This window comes from Tachysurus fulvidraco, chromosome 20 (assembly GCF_022655615.1).
Source record: "Tachysurus fulvidraco isolate hzauxx_2018 chromosome 20, HZAU_PFXX_2.0, whole genome shotgun sequence".
Taxonomy (NCBI): Eukaryota; Metazoa; Chordata; class Actinopteri; order Siluriformes; family Bagridae; genus Tachysurus; species Tachysurus fulvidraco.
Window position 1 is genome coordinate 22,096,179 of NC_062537.1, and position 6,054 is coordinate 22,102,232.

General features: G+C 42.1%; 1 long non-coding RNA gene across 2 annotated transcripts; it reads left to right on the top strand.

Moving 5' to 3' along the window:
• Positions 1 to 60: 60 nt before the first annotated feature.
• On the top strand, positions 61 to 5,670 carry LOC125139701. Of its 2 annotated transcripts, none has more exons than XR_007138746.1 (2): positions 61 to 85; positions 5,338 to 5,670. It is a non-coding gene; the product is annotated as an uncharacterized LOC125139701 (long non-coding RNA). The 2 variants fall into 2 exon arrangements; XR_007138745.1 differs by lacking the exon at positions 61 to 85 and adding an exon at positions 3,336 to 3,515.
• The last annotated feature ends 384 nt before the right edge of the window (positions 5,671 to 6,054 follow it).

Consider the following 6,054-nt stretch of genomic DNA (forward strand, 5'->3'; position numbering starts at 1 on the left):
ACAGGAAGCAGGCTGGCAAATCATTCACTTGGTGTTTTTCTTTTCTTTCCCTCTTTCCTGTTCACCGTGTCCTTGAGTTGTGAGGGTGCTGTAAACTTATTATTATTCTTATAGACCATCAGAAGACCTTGGACCTTTTTTGGAGTCCAGCACAAAGTCCCCCCTAAAGCCTTAGTCTTGCTGTGTGTAAATGAACTGATTAATATTATTCTACACTTGTGTATGAGGGTTGTGTAGTGTTAGTTACACACACCTCTGTGTTCTGTTCAGAGAGAGGAGAGAGAGAGAGAGAGAGAGGAGAGAGAGAGAGAGAGAGAGAGGAGAGAGAGGAGAGAGAGAGAGAGTTGTATATAGAGAAAGGCTCTCCTGGAGCAACATCACTAATATCATTATGGCGTGTCTCATGAAGCTCAGGTTTAGAGACGACACTGCAGTGGCTGCTGGTGTTAGTGTTAGGTTAGTGTTAGTGTTACTGTTTAGTGTTTAGGTTAGTGTTAGTGTTTACGGTTTGTGCTACTGTTAGTGTTATGTTAGTGTTACTGTTAGTGTTACTGTTTAGTGTTAGTGTTAGTGTAGTTAGTGTTACTGTTAGTGTTAGTGTTACTGTTAGTGTTAGTGTTAGTGTTAGTGTTAGTGTTAGTGTTAGTGTTACTGTTAGTGTTACTGTTACTGTTAGTGTTACTGTTAGTGTTACTGTTACTGTTAGTGTTACTGTTACTGTTAGTGTTACTGTTACTGTTAGTGTTACTGTTAGTGTTACTGTTAGTGTTACTGTTAGTGTTACTGTTAGTGTTAGTGTTAGTGTTAGTGTTACTGTTAGTGTTACTGTTACTGTTACTGTTACTGTTACTGTTAGTGCTACTGTTAGTGTTAGTGTTACTGTTAGTGTTACTGTTAGTGTTACTGTTAGTGTTAGTGTTACTGTTAGTGTTACTGTTAGTGTTACTGTTAGTGTTAGTGTTAGTGTTAGTGTTACTGTTACTGTTAGTGTTACTGTTAGTGCTACTGTTAGTGTTAGTGTTAGTGTTAGTGTTACTGTTAGTGTTAGTGCTACTGTTACTGTTAGTGTTAGTGCTACTGTTAGTGTTACTGTTAGTGTTACTGTTACTGTTAGTGTTACTGTTAGTGCTACTGTTAGTGTTAGTGTTACTGTTAGTGTTACTGTTAGTGTTACTGTTAGTGTTAGTGTTAGTGTTAGTGTTACTGTTAGTGTTACTGTTAGTGTTACTGTTAGTGTTAGTGTTAGTGTTACTGTTAGTGTTAGTGCTACTGTTACTGTTAGTGTTACTGTTACTGTTAGTGTTACTGTTAGTGTTACTGTTACTGTTAGTGTTACTGTTAGTGCTACTGTTAGTGTTAGTGTTAGTGTTACTGTTAGTGTTAGTGTTACTGTTAGTGTTAGTGTTAGTGTTAGTGTTAGTGTTACTGTTAGTGTTACTGTTAGTGTTACTGTTAGTGTTACTGTTAGTGTTAGTGTTAGTGTTACTGTTAGTGTTAGTGTTACTGTTAGTGTTACTGTTAGTGTTACAGTTACTGTTAGTGTTACAGTTACTGTTAGTGTTAGTGTTAGTGTTAGTGTTACAGTTACTGTTAGTGTTAGTGTTAGTGTTACTGTTAGTGTTACTGTTAGTGTTAGTGTTAGTGTTACTGTTAGTGTTACTGTTAGTGTTACTGTTACTGTTAGTGTTAGTGTTAGTGTTAGTGTTACAGTTACTGTTAGTGTTAGTGTTAGTGTTAGTGTTAGTGTTAGTGTTAGTGTTAGTGTTACTGTTAGTGTTACTGTTACTGTTACTGTTACTGTTAGTGTTAGTGTTAGTGTTACTGTTAGTGTTAGTGTTACTGTTAGTGTTAGTGTTACTGTTAGTGTTAGTGTTACTGTTAGTGTTACTGTTAGTGTTAGTGTTAGTGTTAGTGTTACTGTTAGTGTTAGTGTTACAGTTACTGTTAGTGTTAGTGTTACTGTTAGTGTTAGTGTTACTGTTAGTGTTACTGTTAGTGTTAGTGTTAGTGTTAGTGTTACTGTTAGTGTTAGTGTTACAGTTACTGTTAGTGTTAGTGTTACTGTTAGTGTTAGTGTTACTGTTAGTGTTAGTGTTAGTGTTAGTGTTAGTGTTACTGTTAGTGTTAGTGTTAGTGTTAGTGTTAGTGTTAGTGTTACAGTTACTGTTAGTGTTAGTGTTACTGTTAGTGTTAGTGCTAGTGACACTGCCAGACCCAGTGTAAACAAGGTGATGATGATGATGATGATGGTAAAGTAAAAGAAAAGTCTATTTAGACCTAGACAGTGTGGAACATCCTGGTGTGTCACATTGTGTCAAAATAATCACTGATACAGAGATGAGATACAGTCTCTCTCTATCGGTCTCTCGTGTTTGTTGTTGTTTCTGTCCTCTCTGTCTCTGCTTGTGTCCTTCTATCTCTGTCTCGTGTGTGTGGTGTGGTTGTTGTCTTCTCTCTCTCCTGTCTCTGGTTGTTCTCTCCTTGTCATTATTGTTCTCTATGTGTTGTTGATGTGTGGTTCTATCTCTTCTCTCTGTCTCCTGTGTTGTCTCTCTCTATGTCTTATGTGTGTTGTGTGTTTTCGTCTCTCATCTCTCCTTGTTACTTCTCTGATGTGCTGTGTGCTGTGTGTGTGCTCTGACTCTCTCTGTTCTCTCTCTCTGTCTCTCTGTGATGTTTTGTCTCTATGCTCTATCATCTCTCTCTATATCTCATCTCATCTATCTCTCTCTCTCTCTCTCTATACTCTATGTGTCTATGGTGTGTGTGTTTCTCATCTCTCTGTTATGTGTCTCTCTCTCTCTCTGTCATCTCTGTTGTGTGTGTGGTTGTCTCTCTCTCTCTGTGTGTCTATGTGGTGGTGTGGTGTGTGTTCTCTCATCTCGTCTTCTTGTGTGTCTCTCTCTCGGTCTCTGTGTGTGGTGGTGTCCTCTCTTCTCTGTTGGTATCTCATATTGTGTTGTGTCTCTCTCTCTCTCTGTCTCTCCTCTCTGTCTCTGTGTGTGTGTGTGTGTGCTCTTCTCTCTCCTCTCCTATTCTGTGTCTCTGGTGTGTGTGTGTGTGGTGTGTGGTGTGGTTGATCTCTGCTCGTATCTGTGTTGGTTGTGTGTATGTGTCTCTCTCTCTCTCCTTCTCTCTCTCTCCCTCTCTCTCTCTCTATCTCTCTCTCTCTCTGTTTTTCTCTCTCTATCTCTCTCTCTGTCTCTCTTTCTCTCTCCCCTTTGTCTCTCTCCCCCTTTGTCTCTCTCTCTCTCTCTCTCTCTCTCTGTCTCTCTTTCTCTCTCTCTTTCTCTCTCCCCTTTGTCTCTCTCCCCTTTGTCTCTCTCTCTCTCTCTCTCTCTCTCTCTCTCTCTCTCTCTCTCTCTCTCTCTCTCCCTGGTAAAAGCCTTGTGACTAGTGGGACCCTTTATCCTTTGCACTCAATAATTCTGAGACAGGAAGCTGTCAGCGGTGAGACTGCTAGACAATTTATCAGAGCTGCCCGTCTCACACTGCAGGAGTGCTGAACAGCCAGGGTATTGTAGATGACACCCACACACACACACACACACACACACACACACACACACACACACACATATTCTTCTAGACGTGGTTGTTGTGTGGTGGATTTCTCTCTCTCTCTCTCTCTCTCTCTCTCTCTCCCTCTCTCTCCCCTATATGAGGACGGTTGTAGGAACGTTTAGCTGCAGCTTTCAGATTTGATGCATTAAAGCAGCTGTTTATAAAATCACAGTAAGCGTCATCATTACAACGTCCTGCAGAGTCGCTCTGTTTAACACACAGTTTTTAGTCTGACGTGTTATTGTAGTTCATCAGCTGATTAGCAGAGACGCAGTTGCACTGGGGTTTTTTCACACGTTGAAACTCTAAGCGCATTCACGAGAGCTTTGTGTGTTTGTTTTAAACAGGAAACCCCACAGAACGAGTCTGATGTTGCTGAACGACATCTTTACAAACTCCTGATACTAAATTGTCATTAAAACATTTGTATTTCACCGAGTTTCAGCGTTCCCACATTCCCAACACGAACGCTCCTGATTCCAGACCCTTTTTTTTTTACTTTAGAAACTAAACGATTGTCAGTTGAAATCCAGCTGTTTTGTGGTGAAAAAGTGTGGAGCGGTTTGAGATTAGACAGACGTGTCGGTGGTGTGTGTAACCTTGTGTCTGTCAGGATGCTTGTTGGATGTGACGCACTCAGTGATAGATGAAGTTAATCATGTTTAAAAAGTTCTCTACGTTGATGAAATTTGTGACAGATGTGTCTGCAGAGACGATTTGGCTCGACTGGGTTCGACTGCTCACGTCCCTGAGCTGCTTTCCCTGGTGTGTGTGTGTGTGTGTGTGTGTGTGTGTGTGTGTGTGTGTGTGTGTGTGTGTGTGTGTGTGTGTGTGTGTGTGTGTGTGTGTGTGTGTGTGTGTGTCTGCGTCTGGTCTTTGTCTGCTTTTTGGCTGTTGTGTCGTGTTTTTTTTTTCCTGGTTATTTTCCTCCACATGAGGCCCTGTTAAGCAACAGTGGCTTTCTCTGCGTTGGTGCTCGGTTGCAAAAATGTAAAGCTCTGCATTTTTTCAGTGGCTCGTGTATTGTCCTCTCGACTGTGGAACGCCAGACCTGTGAATAAAGAGTGAGCTTTTGTGGGAAATGAAAGACAGATGAGAGTCTGCTGTCTGACTGAGGCTCCAGTCCACAGACCCAAACCCAGAGCAGAAGATTTTTACCTTCTGTTCTTTTCACTGCAAACTCCTCGGACTCCACAGTCTCGGAGCTGCAGGTTCCTACAGGTTAGGGTTAGAGATGAAGGTCTTCTCACGTGGATCAGATGTTTATTTTTTATTTGATATTTCCGTCTCTCACTGTGAGAGCAGCAGATATCATGAACCTTGCGTTCTGAGAAAAAAAACCTCATCCTAATCTCTGAAGCCTTGCTGAGTTCCTGACCTTCAGCTCCTTATTGACACCAACAAGGAACAGTGAGGGAACTGAAAGATCTGGATGGAAGGAATAGAAAAGATGGGGAAGGAGGACGGGAATAGTTAGAGGAAGTTATGATGATGAAAGGAAGGTGGTGATGGGGAATAGAGAGAGAGAGTAGAAATGAATGAAGGAGTAAGGAGTGAAAGGAGAAAAAAGGAAGGAAGGGGTGTGAGGATGGAATGTGTGAGGAAAGACAGAAGGATACAAGGAAGGGAAAGAAGGGTCTTGAAAATGAAGGTAGGAAGGAAGTATGTAAGGATGGATGGGCAAAAGGAAGGTGGAAGAAAGGAAAGATGGAGTGTGTGGAAGCCTGTGTGTGTAATTTCTTATGGTTTTGTGTTTTCTTCCTTCTTCTGTAGGATGTCTCACGTGTTGCAGTTTGATGAACAAACCAAGAAGGTGAAGGACGCCAACATGCAGGATGAAGACACATTCGAGATCTACGACCCTCGGAACCCCGTCAACAAGCGCAGACGGGAGGAGAGCAAGAAACTTCTGAAGGAGAAGAAGGCCAAGCGGTGATCATCTCGTCCTCCTCTTCACTGTCCTCCTCCTCCTCCTTGCTGATTATCACCACCATGTGAGGATCCACAAAGGACATTTGTGATCAACCTCGCTGTAAATTTAGTTCACTAAAGAGAACAGAGTTGTGTTCATGACCTAAATAATAAATGTTTGTTTTGTACTGAAAACTAAAGCTTGTGATGGTTTAAAGAAAAAAGTCATTGTGTTTGTGATGTAAAGTGTTTTATAAACAGAGCTATGGGGGGAGGGGGAGGGGGGGGAGGGAGAGAGACGGGACACAGAGAAAGAGAGGAGAGACCGAGTGGGAGGAGAGACCGAGTGGGAGGAGAGACCGAGTGAGAGGAGAGACCGAGTGAGAGGAAAGACAGAGTGAGAGGAGAGAGAGAGAGTGAGAGGAGAGAGAGAGTGAGAGGAGAGATTGAGAGGAGAGAGAGAGAGTGAGAGGAGAGAGAGAGTGAGAGGAGAGAGAGCGCTTGTGTAGGATTTGATGCAGCAGTGTTTTTCTCCTTCTCCTCTTCACCTGCTTCATCAGACTGTACTGAGATCTTCAG